This window comes from Cygnus atratus, chromosome Z, assembly GCF_013377495.2.
Source record: "Cygnus atratus isolate AKBS03 ecotype Queensland, Australia chromosome Z, CAtr_DNAZoo_HiC_assembly, whole genome shotgun sequence".
NCBI lineage: Eukaryota > Metazoa > Chordata > Aves > Anseriformes > Anatidae > Cygnus > Cygnus atratus.
The window spans coordinates 49,034,535-49,046,910 of record NC_066396.1 but is presented as its reverse complement, the minus strand read 5'-3'; the positions used below and the strand labels follow the sequence as shown (position 1 = coordinate 49,046,910).

At 41.1% G+C, this 12,376-nt stretch overlaps 1 long non-coding RNA gene across 1 annotated transcript; it reads right to left on the bottom strand.

The window, feature by feature from the left end:
- Positions 1-284: 284 nt before the first annotated feature.
- Positions 285-4,921, bottom strand: LOC118259663 (uncharacterized). The gene is made up of 2 exons (XR_004782079.2): positions 1,357-4,921; positions 285-1,020 (listed from the first exon to the last, which is right to left on the bottom strand). It is a non-coding gene; the product is annotated as an uncharacterized LOC118259663 (long non-coding RNA).
- Between the last annotated feature and the right edge of the window lie 7,455 nt (positions 4,922-12,376).

Below are 12,376 nucleotides of genomic sequence, written 5' to 3'. Positions count from 1 at the left end.
TCAGAATTGCAAAAACGTTCAAAGGCAGATAACATGGAGTTAGAAAAATTTAGTGCTAGCCAGCAATAACTGACTTGTTTGGGGCAAGAAAAGAGGAAGAATTTTAAGAGCTGGCTAATTTTGAGGTCAGGGAATTGCCCCAAGTCAGTTTCTTCAGGGCAGTAAAGGGTTTTAAACAGCTGTGCCCATCGTGTATTGTCATTTTTCAATTGCTTGATCCAGGTAAATTGCATGGCCTTCCAAGTGAGAATTTCAAAAGACAGAAAAATCCAGAAGACACGGGAAATAATTTATGCTGTTTTATTAGTTAGAAAACACCAATGATCCAAATTAACATTCTAAATATTTACAGCACAATTTACAGTATATTTACAAGTATACTCACATCATATGCACACCTTTCTTTCCATTTTTTCCTAAACATAAACAAAATAGGAGCTTTTCTAGATACAAGACCCAAGAGGAATACAGTCCAGTGTGACATTTGGGTTTTGGAGTTTCAGATAGCAGCACTAATAGAACAGCTTTTTGTTTGGCTTTAGGCACTCCTAGACATCTCTTCATTAACATCCAGTTAAACTGCTTTGTATCTTTTAACAGTCTAATTAAAGCATCTGACATTTCATCACACATTTTATAGATGTGAAGCAAAAGCTACGTAAGAACCTATCCTTTTAACCACATGGAGCCATTCAGCCATCATCTCTCCAAATAAAATTTACAATTTTGGTAAATCATAATACTGAAATCTATGCAGCTATATAAAACATCAGAGGCTGACAAAGAAGAGAACACCAAGCAGAACATCATGAAACTCAGACACATAAATCTGACCAAGAGCTTTTCTTTCAAGACCTGCTTCTCTTTTCAGTCTGAAATTTTGACCCGACTTGGCTACACAAGTGTTGCTGAGGTTCTCTTTTATGCAAGCAATCTGGAAGGCAGCACAGAACTGGCCTTTTATTATCCAAAAAGCAGTCAGCTGGGATCACTGTGCAGCAGTCAGAAGTCCAGGCTCTACTGTATAAAAGGCAAACAAGAAATCACATACATTTTATTTTTGGCTTAAAAAGAGTCAGGTAACATATGTACATTGCACACATACATTTTAAGCCAAGCAAGCATCTGAGGTAGGCACCAGCTTACACAATTCCCAAAATCTTTTACAAAATGAAAATTTTAATTAGATTACGAGCTACACCGCTTCAGGTTTTGTTTTTGGCTTCTCAGTCACCACCACGGCACTTGTCTGAGTTCACACAAGGGGATTAACAGAGGCTGAATGATGTCCCATGGCAGTTGAAGCCCATCAGGGGATGGAAAGCGGGTAAAGGACATTAGCCACACATGTCTTACCATTTATGTTCTGGAAGGCAAGAAACAGTCATGCATTTTTCAAAACAAAGTTCAGTCTCTTTGTAACAGCTCTGATACTCTTTTATTCCATTTCTTTTCCTTCAGTGGTCTAAAGAAGTGTGTTCCATCTTCTGATTAATAGTTTCCAATCACTGATTTCTAATTAATTGTGGCAAACAATAAACAGTGTAATATGACATTTCTCCCACCCTCAAAACAAAAAGAGAGATATTACATAAATTCTGTATAAACACATAAAGGCTTATAAATGTAAATTTATGCTTCCAAAGTAACAGAACTTCCAAATACAACTGACTTTTTCCTCTTTCACATGCTTTTTATTTCAGTTCTGCAATTCTGGCTTTTCACTTCTTATTTTTTTTCTCTCTGTGACTTCCTTGTTGCTTGCATCACTTTATTCTGGACCTACTTTGAAGATATTTACGCTGCTGTTAATAGAATCACACAACAATATTGGAAGGGACCTTTGCAGGCTGTCTGGTCTGCTTCCCTATTAAGACGAGAGCCAGCTTTCAAGCCAGATCCACATTGCTCAGGGGTTTGTCTAATCAGGCTTTGAGCATCTGGCAAGGATGGAGATACTACAGCCTCCCTGAACAACCAGCATTTGATCTTCCTCACTGTGAAGATTTTTTTTCCTGATATCTAGTCATAATTTCTCCTGCTGCAACATCAGTCCATTACTTCTTACCCTTTCCACGTGCACTTCCAAGAGTCTGTCTTCCCTATGACTACACATTGGATAGAAGAAAACAGAAATTAGAAAGCTCCCTCTAAGACATCTCCTCTTCAAGACAAATGAACCCAGCTTCTCAGACTGTTTGCATGCCATAGGCTCAATCCCCCCTCACTGGCCCTCCACAAGCCTCTCTCCAGTACGTCTGCATCTTCCCTGTACTGGTGACCCCAAAACTGGACACAGCGTTACAGATGTAGTCTCACAAGAGCAAAATGCATGGGATTAGTGAATTCCCTCAATTATGCTGCTGCTTATGCTGCCCAGGGTGGGCCTGGCCTTCATTGCTGCAAGGGCACGTTGCTGATTTTTGTCCAACCAAAATCCCGAGATCCAGCTTTGCAAGCAGCTTTCTAGCAAGTCAATCCCAGCAAACCTGGAGACTGGTCCCTTCTGAGTGCTGAAACTCTGCATCTGACTTAACTTTGGAAGGTCCCTCTCAGTCCACTTCTCCAATGTGTCCAGGTGCCTCTGGATATCAGGCCTGAACAGCTCATCAGTCACTCCACAACCCAGTTTTGTGTGACATGAACTTCTGCGGATGCTCTCCATCCCAATATCTGGGTAACTTATGAGAACATTAAATGTGAGCATCCCTAACATCAGCCTCTGAGCAATGCCAGGTAAAACCAGCTGCCATCTGAACCCTTTGAGTCCATTGGTCCAGCCCATTTTCCACTCAACTGATAATCTGTCAGTCCACAGCATACTTCTCCATCTTAGCTACAAAGGACTTTAAAACTCCGCTCTCCCCTCATTCACACAACTAATCATCTCTTTGAAGAAGACAATCACATCTTTCTCAGTAAACCTGTCTTTTCTGTTCCCAGTCACCTTTTCCAGCTGTGCCTGGCTTCCAGGAAAAGTGGCTCCATAATGTTCCTGAGGACTCTGATTAGGCTGCCTAGCCTGAAGTTCCCCAAATTCACCTAATTTTTCTCGAGGATGCTTGCCTTCTTCTGGTCATCACGAACTTCATCCAATCATCATGCCCTTTTGATGGTCACAGAGAGCAGTGTTGACCAATGACATTGGCCAGCTCCCTCAGCAGCACTGGATGCATCCATGAATTTCTGTATGTGTCCAGGCTGCTTAAGGAATCCCCATCTCAGACTTCCTTTACCATGGCCCAGACTTGGCCTCTAGGCACATGGATCTAGAAGACTTCACAACAAACCTTGCCAGTTATCTACTGAGTAACTCAACCATTTTTACTTCCTATATCACCAGGCCCACCACCCCATTCTTCAGCAGGTCCACGTATTCCTTAGTCCCCTCTGTTGTCGCTTATGCAGCTCTAACAGCCTTTCTTGTTGCTTTTCTCATCCACCACAAATTTCAGATCCCCTTCAGAAGCAGCTAGCTCCTCTATGCCATCTTAGCAATGTCCGTTTATGTCATGTAGACCATTCCCACTTCCATCTATGTACAAGTCCAGCTGAGTTCAGTCTGAGCTCCCCAGCTAGCCACTGGGACCCCCTGCCATATACACAGCTCATAAACTTCAAAACGTTCCCTTTCTATGCATGAAGGATGCTACGCTTGACCATCAAAAAGCTCTCTTGGCCCTCTTTACTCTCCTCTGCTGCCTCCAATGGGACGTCATCCACCTCCAACAAGCTTACATCCATTCTTCTGAAGACAAGGGTCATTGTTCTGCTATACACTTTGTTTTCTTTCAGTAATAAAGAATGAACTCAGAAAATCACTTTCCTAGCATACTGATGAAGAAGCACTACTACTATGACAAACACAGTCTCAACAAAACCTCTTACAAGGGTAAATGTACCCATGGAAAGGTTTCAAACAGTTTCATAAACATGTTTATTTTTCTTTAGAAGATGATGTCACTCCATTCTTCTGATTTTGCAGATGGTTTCCATAACACACACAGCCTCTCATTCAACTCTGAAGGCAAAGATGCTAAATGTGACACAAATAGGGAGCTCATCCATGCCCAAAAAAACTCAGAAAGAACACCCACCACCTTTGTCCTGCTTAAGTGTGCAAGGAACCCACCTGTTTTACCTACAAGTTTTCTGGTCATCTCCAGAGAGCTTTATGCTTACCCATATTTTGAAAGAGGGTGCATAGGGTAAGCCTGCTTACAGCATGCCTCACACACACACACCACCAAGATCAGAACACTTATAAAATGCAGTCAGAACTTTTTTCTTTTTCATTTAGTTAAGAAAAGCTATCTGAGGGAAAATGTTAATTAATACAAAAAGTCTGCCGTCATATCCTATATCCTGCATTTGAAGTAGTCAGCATATCATATCCTATATATTTTTAAAATGGTACAGAGGATTTGAATCTGAAGTACAGGAACATAATTATATCCTCTTCTTGTTCCCAGCTTCCTCTGCAAAACTGCCTGACGCTCACACTGGTGTTCAACATCTCTTCTGGGACCAGAGAATCGTTTTCCACGATTCTCTAAGCTGATCTTCACTGGATATAAGTAAGTGTCCTAACTCCTGGACTACAGTCATGATGCATCTTGTTTGGCCACAGAGCTGAAATTCCATTCTGTTTACGTAGCAGCAAGACAGGAGGGCCCTGGGCTAGCTTATGATTTAATGATAGCAGCAGTCTCCAAGGAGACCGAGATGCAATCCAGAGAGGTGTCTCAGAGTGAAAAGTCAGCTGTATCAAGTCTCCCACCTACTTCACATCTTCTAATTCAAAACATGAATATTCCTATGTCACAGTTGGAAAAGCAAATGCATGTTGTTTGCTCTACTGTGAATGAAAGCATAAGCAATTTTCTGGGCACTGCTGAACTGTTAAGTGATAAAAAGCCACAATATTAAGAAACAAATTAGGTTCTTCTAACTATAATAGAAAAAAAAAAAAAAAGCTACAATTCACTGAATAATTCCATCACACAGAAAACCAAGTGTTCTTGCTGAAGATATCCAGAAGCAATTTATGGAATAAAGTGTTGGCACTAATAAGTAAATCAAGTGAAATCCAATTGCAGAAGTTGTTGTAAAGAAAAAAGAACACTAGCAATAGGAAGCACGCTCATTTGTAATCTAATCATTCAGAGCATTCCAATAAAAAGACCACAGAAAGCAAGACCTACATGAGCAGTGCGATGTTAGGTTTGTCAGCACAGCTTACTGGAACCTCCGTACCGTGCAACAGTACCACTGCTATTCAGAGGAGGATGAGCTCTGCTGCAACACAGGTGCTGAGCCCCCCTTGACCTGCACTGATTAAATGACAGAAAGACCTGCACTCGTGGAGCCGAATCAGAGAGGAGGAACCAATCTCTCGAATTACCTGGCTTCTTTACTGGGTTTCTACTCCTGCGCACAGAGCAAACAACCTAAAATGAACCATGCTAGGCATACGCAAATTTGTATCGCCATGGAAGAAGAAAGCAAAAGAGGCCTTTCATGAGAACAACCTTCCCACTCTTTGCCCTAATAAAACACGAACATGCATGGGCTTTGACTGCAGCATCACCACATTCACTTTATCTTTACTCTTTTTCTCTTCACCTCTTCCTTTACTTTTCCCCAGACATTTCCCTCCTGAATTGTTATTCCATCCACACCACACACAATGAAGTGTGGACCTTACTATTACAATAAAACGGAGGCATAGGGATAAATAGATTTATCTCAGCCCTGCAAAGGTAAATGATCTTGTAAGAGACTAAAACTCTGTGACTCCAACCAGTTGCTAGCTGCCACAGCCTAAAGCAGTGATAATACCTCCTCATTTTATGTAAAACGACATTTACAGATTGGCTACGCTTCCAAGGCACATAACAGCTTCATGTGTGGCTTTTCCAGATCTAGTTTCCATCCTTCAATTAACATACACTATCAATGTTTAATATCAAGAACAATGTTTTAGGAAGTTTCTAGATAATCTGTACCTTCTCCACAGAAACAGAACTCGTCCATTGACAGAATGTAACAGAAGTACAGCTATCACAACAAAATAAAAACAGCCCATTTTTCTGGAGTACAGTTATTCTCAGCTTTGAGTCTTTACTACTAAAGTCTCAGTTTTAAAAGACTACTTAGGCCCTGACCTTCAGTCAAACTGACATTACACTTCAGTCCTAATTGTTCCTGTAAAACGGATCAGGAACTGCAGCTCAAACGTCACCACTTGTAGCTTTATCTCTTCATTGTTCTCAAGGCATTCGCTGTTGTAGGTTGTGTTTTAACCAAGTTTAGTAAGACCAAGCTAATGCAGCTCACATCTGCTCAGTAATTTACAAGTGTTGCTGGGTTTCCAAAACACAGAGCATCCAGAAGGCTAATACTTACATTTCTTACCTTTTGCATGCAGGTTTTCCAGTTCTTTTCACTTTCTCCACCAGCTGAGAAAAGGTAGTCTCTTTCTTCTGGAATATCTAGATGCCTTTTTTTCTCGCAGGAGCTTTCTCAGAAAAACTTTTTGTTCTCTTGAAGTTTCTCCTTCAATGGGGCTGGATCCCCAGGTATTTCCTGAGTTTCTCTTCTCCAGTTATGTTACTGCCCTGATCACTAAAGCAGTGGCCTCTCCTTAAGCCATACAACTTCCTTCAACTTCTACACAGAACAATCTGAATTTTAGGCTTAGATTCAAGTTCTTTCCTCTTGGCAACTCTGTAGATAGCCTAGGTGTCAGGTTGTAGTGCATTACGATTAAATAAAGATCACATCTCCTTTTCAACTCTTTCATGACCGGTATAGGGCACTTACCTGGCGACCAGCCCTGGCAGACAGCTCTCCCCATTAGTATTAACCCAGGTTTTGAACGTTTTCCCCAATTTCTCCCACGCACAGCTATGAATTGGCTAGAGTACAGTACTTACAAGTATTACAGTTTGTGGTTTTTGTTTTGTTTTGTTTTTTCTTTTAAAAAGGACTGAAAAAAAAAATTTGTAACTGGAAATAACAATAAAACAAGATAACATTTTGCCAAGTTTATTAAGACATTCCCTGCCTGTTAAAAAAAAAAAAAAATAGAAGAAGAAAGTTCCATGGCTGTTTTCTCCCTGATAACTGGAGAACAAACAGGAAGAATGAAGAGAGAACTCTGAATTTCCTTCATGAGCACTGAATTACTCTTACCTGATTATGGCTGTATTTGTTGTGGATTTAAATACAATCTGGTCCACAGGAATGAGTTCCAACGTACAGAAAACTAACAAACAAAAATGAGGAAGCAAGACAACACCAGACAGTCAGGAAGGCTTGTCTAAATCTGGAGTGGTTACTGGTTACCTCATGAAAGTTTCATGAACCACATGTGCACGTATCCCCAGCTTAGCCCAAGCAAGTCTGGAAAGCTCAATACTTGAGAGATTGCAAAACTGAACCAACATTCTGAGGCATGAAAAGTCAGGAACTGACATTTTAAAACAGACATAATATCAGAAATGTGTAGCTTAGTGCTATCTCTTGGACACTCGGAAGGCTGCTTGGATCCCTGTGTGCTTTTATGTCCTCGAACCAGAACTAAGTAGTCACTGGCACAAAAAACCTCATAGCTCCATAGCAATATGGCGCTAACACAAACCCTTCAAAATCTTCCATGACTCTCAAACATGTCCTCATCATTCATTCCATGAAGTAGCAACCTTTTGCCTAGCTTAAGAAATATACAGCAAGTACAAACAAACCTAAACACAGACCGGTGTTACACAGAGGTTTTGAACACAGCCATGATCTCTCGACCACATAACCATTACTTCAAACTGGACAAAAATATTAAACTTGACATATCATTTCACTTGAGTTCTCAAGTATTCTGGGTTACTCTGTAGGCTAAAGACACATCCTTTGAAGTACCCCAACTTTATTCTCTGCATTTTCTTCAACTTTCCTGACAAGGATGGAATATTTTTAAACCAAGTTCATGCTGTACCTGATGCCCTCATAAAACCTGAGTTCTCCTCCTCAGTGCAAGATCTTTTGAGTTTCATACCACATTTTTTGTGTAAGCTCTGCCTTCTTTATATCTTTATCACCATTCCCATGGATATCACCTTGACTAAGACTGCTACAGTACGGGTAAAACTGCAGAGCCAATGTAAGAATCTAACACCCACATTACAAACATTTCGGCATTTTGGTTGTCATTCTTTTGAAAAGTTCTGTTTTGGCCACAAGGACCAAAGACCTGTTTCTGTCTGGAATATATTTGGTCTGTCCTGGCATACATCTTCCAATTCATCCAAAATGAATCAAATACACACAGTTCAAGCCCATTTCAAAAGTGCAAACCATAATGCAGCCAGATTCACTTCAAAAGAAAAGTTCTGTTACAAACTAAAATACTTACGTAGACATACCCCTTGCTTACTCCATTCTTAAGACCTTAAAAACAGAAGAAAAAAAATACCTGATTCGCAAGATTTCTGTACCAGTAACTTTCCATGTCGAACTTCTTCTGCGGCTCACTGCTTAAGATCTATTTGGTGTCTCATTTCCCTCCACAACAAGATCACCCAGCTAGTTGGCCAAAGCAAGCCAGTCAATATAATCTTTCTGGGTTTTAGTAAAACTTTTGATACTGTCTCGCAGAGTATCCTTCTAGACAAAGTGACCCAAATACAGTTAAATAAAAGCACAATAGGATGGGTGAAGAATTGTCTGACGTGTCAGGCCCAGAGGGTTCCTGTAAACGGGGTTAGATCAGGCTGGTGACCTGTCACTAGGCAGGTTCCTCAGGGCTCCATTTTAGGACCAGTCCTCTTCAACGTTTTCATAAACGATTTGGATGAAGGATTTTTAAGGTTTTTTAAGCAAGATTGCAGATGATACCAAACCGGGTAAAGCTGTTGACTCCATTGAGGGTGGTGAAGCCTTCCAGAGAGATCTTGACAAATTAGGGAGCAGGGCAATCACCAGCAATATGAGGTTTAACAAGAGCAAGTGCCGGATTCTGCACCTGGAAAGGGGCAACCCTGGTTACACATTCAAAGATACTTCTTATACTTTGTTTGTCCAGCCCCCAGCAGAGCAGGCTGAGGGGAGGCCTCATGGCGGCCTGCAGCTCCCTCACGAGGGGAGCGGAGGGGCAGGCGCTGAGCTCTGCTCTCTGGGGACAGCGACAGGACCCGAGGGAACGGCATGGAGCTGGGACAGGGGAGGGTCAGGCTGGGTGTGAGGGAAAGGTTCTGCACCCAGAGGGTGGTCGGGCACTGGGACAGGCTCCCCAGGGCAGTGGTCACGGCACCGAGCCTGCCGGAGTTCCAGAAGTGTTTGGACAGCGCCCTCAGACACAGGGTCTGATTTTCTGGGTGGTCCTTTGGGGAATAGAGGAGTTGGACTCGATGATCCGTGTGGGTCCCTTCCAGCTCAGATATTCTATGATTCTATGACATTTAGACTATTGCTTAATCCTTTCCCAACAGAAAGAAGGATGACATCAAAGGGGCCTTATAAAGCAAAGGCTGAGGGAGTGCTCCAAAAGGAGTGGCAGGTTTCCAACACACTGCACTTTGCTGAAACAGGCCTTGCATGGCGTGTTTGTAATTTCACATACTTTTTTGAAGTTGTAGCAGCAGCCTATGAATATTTACAAACCACCCTCAAAAAGCTTAAGTTTTCTTCCTAAAGGACATGAAGGACTGCTCAGCAGTTGCATCTTCAGGGCAAATCACTATTCACAGAACATTGTTAACGGCAGACTGAAACACACTCATACTCACGCTCCAGAGAGACAACATTTTAACTTGCAGAACCAATTCCATCAGTAAGACACATGAGACAGATGATTCCCACATGCTAAATCTTTATTGTGCGAATGTTGTTCAGAGCATTTATTACCTTTCATAGACACATATCCCCCCAAAAAATTTACATTAACAGTGGCTAGATTGATGGGCAACAAATCTATTTGCTAGTGATTTGCATGCATGCAGTATCTCTTGTGGTGCAAAAATCTTAGCCAGGAGGCCAGCCCAACTGACGACCACCCAGAATATGGAGGTGTACATGATAGACAGACTGCCCACCCTCAGGCCCTTCATTCAAAACCATCCGGAATCCATTGGTCAGGCCCAGGTTAGCAGCACACTTCTTGCCAACAATCATTAAATGCCCAAGAAGCTGGAGGAGAAAAAAAAAAAAAAACACACAAAAAAGGGGGAGGGCAAGAAGGGAAGGAATGAGAGCAGAGAACCATTCAGAGAGGTCAGTTAGCCAATTCTAAGAAATTCAGCCACGGCTCTTCAAATTGCTGTCAGCCAACTGACATTTTCCAAGCAAAGCTATGAAGACTGACTAAGCATAATATAGAGGGGTGCAAAAAAGAGCTATGGATAACAGACTACAGAAGTAATGCAGAAGCTAGATTTGCCTCATGGTTAAAGCCCCCATTTACTTTTTCAGGCAACGTAAGTAGATCAGGTGAAAAAACTTCTGGTTCAGACGAAAAAATCCTTCTTACCTTGTAAAGGCTTACAAAAATCTCTGTACTTCATGTATATAGCTAAAAATGAAGTATTCAGGAACCCTCTGCTTAATCCCCCTTTACTGACCTTTCACCTGCCAAAAACCCCAAGCCCTGTTCTCTATATTAAAGTACTGCTTACTGTAAAATGTGGAAGCACACATCAGACTGTACTCTAAAACAACAATGTATTTTGCACTATAAATCCATACCCAGAAACTTGTTTTGCTTTAAATCAGTACTTTTACTGGAAAACCTTACTTCCATTCCAATTCTGAGCTAGAAGCAAAGGAATATATAGTGTTTTATACCTATGTATAATTATAGTGTGAGAAAACTACTTTACCTCTTTGTAATGCCAAGAGGAAAAGTGGGAGAACCTACTAAATTCTGAAATATTTAGAGGTATGGTTTGGTGTGCAGAAAGCTTCAACAGTACTTACAGATTCATCAGAATCTTCTGCTTCAGATAACCTGACAATTGGCTTCTTAGGAATCACGAGGAAATGTGTTGGAGCTTGGGGTGAGATATCATGGAACGCAAGGCACTGGAGGAAGAACAAACAGGTGAAAAACAATTTACTTCAGAGAAAGGTAAGAGTTTAGGCAAGTCAGCATGCCCCACTGAACACACACTTATGCAGATTATCAGATACCCTAAACAGAAGTAGAGACACGGGTTTTTCTAGAGTGATGTATTACTCGCACTTCTCCAATTTCTCCACACAAAATACCTGCTTACATAAACAGCGAATAATGATTTTTCTAAAGTGCTATTTAAAAGCTGTTGTCTTCTCAACAAGTTAACAAGCAATTAACTTAGTGATTTGTCATTTCCACATAACAACTAACTTGAGTTGATGGGATCTATAAAAAAAAGTACATTTCTGCTTATTTCCCTCTCTGATTTCACTCTGTTCAATAAAACAAATAGCAAACAGTTGCTAATCATATTCCATGAATGTCTGACTATTGCCTTGGTCAGAGATGACAAGGCAGTTATGCAGCTGAAGCCATATCACATTTCTGTTCTCAGTAACACCACGTATTTCAGAGAAAGACTATTTCAAAATAGTATATTAAAGCTGGACCTACTTCAGACATTCCCAAATTGAAGAAAAGGTATCACTTATGGAACATCAACAACTGTGCGTAGTAAGTAGTTCATTCACAACTAAGTTTATTTAAGTATCACGATTAATTCAGACACTACTAACATTTACCTCCAGAAGTGGGATTCAGCATGCAACATAATCAGGACAAGGAAATAGATGTTTACATTAAATTGGGAAGTTCCAATAGGTGGAGAAAGAGAAAAGGGAGCCATGGCTGTTTAGGCAAATAGCTGACAGTAGAATCCAGTCCCACTGCTGCAGCCACCACAATCTACAGATGCCCCCACTGCGCGTGCACGCTGCTGCTTTCTAAAAGGGCATCTCTGACTTACCCATCACACGTCACAGCAGAACTTGCAGTAGTTACTGGTTGAGTTATGCCTCAAGGAGTAACATGCTTAACATTCTTCAAAATGTGCATTTCCTAGATGCTTTCATTTATTTGTGAATCAGTAACGAACTTCCTGTGCAATTCCAACTTTACTGATTTTTTAATCCTACTGAGACGAATAGTGTTAAACTGAAGCCTGACAGTGGCCACTGCATTACCTTACCTTCCAACTGGTCCTATCTTAAACTACCTTTTAGAAAAAGTCTGGTTTTAAACCTCTCTTGGTGAGCTGCTTGTTTCTCCTGAACAGGGAAGAGTGGTAAACAAAGAATTGGTAAGTAAAACTAATTTGCACGTAATTACGCGTAAATCTTACTCTGGATTCAGCATCTCCTAAGCAATTTT